Source organism: Formica exsecta, unplaced genomic scaffold (genome assembly GCF_003651465.1).
Source record: "Formica exsecta isolate Colony F162 unplaced genomic scaffold, ASM365146v1 scaffold164, whole genome shotgun sequence".
Lineage (NCBI taxonomy): Eukaryota > Metazoa > Arthropoda > Insecta > Hymenoptera > Formicidae > Formica > Formica exsecta.
Window position 1 is genome coordinate 489,344 of NW_021848957.1, and position 2,815 is coordinate 492,158.

Here is a 2,815-nt window from a genome sequence, read left to right on the forward strand (position 1 = left end):
GATCTATGCGCTCAATGCGTGAAACGGAACGCACCCTTATTAGCATACAGTAGAAAAAAAAATATATATATATAACAAAATTAATATTAAATAAATAAATAAGTAAGTAAATATACATGTATCTATATCTATATATATATGTATATATATATATATACAATATTTGTTGTTGCAGTCAAATTCCAAATTAAAATTAATAATCAGAAAGGATGGCTTAAACACGGAAAAAAAACTTTTCGCTATCATAGCTAATCATGGTTTGCAAAATAAATTTCTAAACTGTAGCAAAACGGTTTGCTGTTGCTACAACGAACATCTTAGCTGTGATACCTAATAAATAGGTATCACAGCTAAGATGTTCGCTGTTGCACCTAATAAATAGATGTCACAGCTAAGATGTTCGATGTCCATATATTACGACTGAAATCTAGTTACCAGGCGCAGTTTTCAGCTACGGCAGCAAATTTTTTTTTCCGTGAACCTCTTCCAGCCGCTCCGTATGTCGTAGTTTCAATATCATTCTAAATACACGTACGATAAATACAGTATGATTGCAATAAGTAATAATAGCAGATGTGATTGTTTCTGAAAATTAATATAATTAGCGATTATCAACTCGCGCGTAATTGATAAATTCTTACTTCTCGGTGCATTGATAGATTTAATTCGTTGTCGCTGCAAAATATTTACCGCAAAATAAATTTTTATAGGAAACATATTCTATTCTTTCATATTATATATAATTATTAATTTAATATAATTACGACTTTTCGTTATTTGATTTACTCGTTTTGTATGTTTTATTGCAAGCTTTCAATCCAAAAATAGCAAATGACGTTTAAGTCGGTGAACGATATAAAACTCTGATAAATCATTATGATATTTATATTAGTTTTTCATCGTGAGAGTTAATCAATCATACAAATTGGCAATTATAATCAGTTAATTGTATAATAAAATAATCGCGTTTTAAAGTATAATGCGACGAATTTGTAGAGGATTATAAATTATATTATTGTGATATTCTCGGGCTATAATTATTTCTTTAAATATGCTTATTGTGTGTGTGTGCGTGTGTGTGTGTGTGTGTGTGTGTGAGAGAGAGAGAGAGAGAGAGAGAATAAAATATTCCGCATAAATCTATTTTGTAGTGTGTTAAATATTTCGTCGTGGTAATAAATTGATTGTCACACGATATTTGACCTTCGCTGTTGTTGACATACCTTGGCCTTGTCATCTGCGTCACGTGATTCAAGCGAGAAGACTGTAACGCTAGCTTCTCCGCATGTGGTGGAATTACTTTTTGAAATGACTTTATTTCTTATAACATTTGCAATTAGCGATTCAGACGAACAATTCCTCTAATTAATGACTCATAATCGTATTGGTAGGAAACTACAGATATAAATATATTATTTTATCCTAATATTTACACCAATAATTATTTATTTATGTGCTTAGATGCGAATACATTTTGCATCGCGCTTTAAATTTTTCATTAATTTAAATATAGTCTCTACTCGTAATCATCATATCGAGAGTATGAAATAATAAGCGCATCATCGAATTGTGTAAGTAACGAAAAAGCCAGTATTTACATGTCATTGTAATCTATGAAAATGCGTATTTAAATAGATTTACTTGATCAAAGTCTATTGTGTGAAAAATCGGCAAATTTAATTACATTTTTTATACCGTACAGTTTGCGGAGATATTTTTATTTTAAATTTTAACTTATATATTTATTCATTTATATGTAATACATTATAATGACAAATAATAGAATTGTTGTAAAATGCAAACATATAGGGGAAAGTAGGGTAAAACCGGATACTTTTTTGGATTTGTTCTCCTACAAAAAATCTGAAAGTAAAAAAAATTTTGCCGATCGTTAGTAATCTTTAGTAAACCTTGAACTATGAGAAAATAAGGCTAGTTGCCAATCAATTAGTGCAAAAAAAAATAATAATATATAATGCGCCACTTAGAGCTCTACAACTTTTGCATAAAATATTTTTCACGAAAATGCGTTGTTTCCTCAAAAAACTGCTGATACGGTCGCTCTGAAACACCCTGTATAAATCAATATAATAATCATGAAAAGAATGATATTGTCGGATAATTTCATACGTAATCGCATTTATATCATGTTCTAAATAAGCAGTTGATATCCGAAAATTGATATCGCTATCGCACTACAACTTCTTCTCTTTCTGTCAAGGAAAACTTAGACAGTAAAAATACTCCGTTTCATCAAAGAATATTATGTTTTGGCGCTACGTATATGATTTATATAATCTTTAAAGATTTCACAACTTTTATTTATTTTCACAAATTTTACAACATTATTTACAATGTTTTATATAAGAACGATGTATATGAGAAAAATACAAAGATAAGAAGCCGGTATCGATAAAAATCAAAGAATGGTCCATAAATATAAGCCTTACAAAGGAGTTGAAAATTTTCAGTCCATGGAAGGGGAAATTGCGCGAATCTCATGCCGAAAAGTTGACTCCACCGGGATCGTCCAAAGGGATCTTCGGCCAAAACGTCTTAGCATATGAATGCCACCTCGCGTCCGGCAAGATATATGATTTTTTCTCCCTTGATAGAATAGAGATTTAAAAATACGGATGCCGATGACCGGAGATCTGACGAATGGAGGGGACGGGTGGGATCGCTCTTTTGTATATATATATATATATACATATTGATTTTTTCTGAATAGAGATTTAAAAATACGGATGCCGATGACCGGAGATCTGACGAATGGAGGGGACGGGTGGGATCGCTCTTTTGTATCTTTTGTATA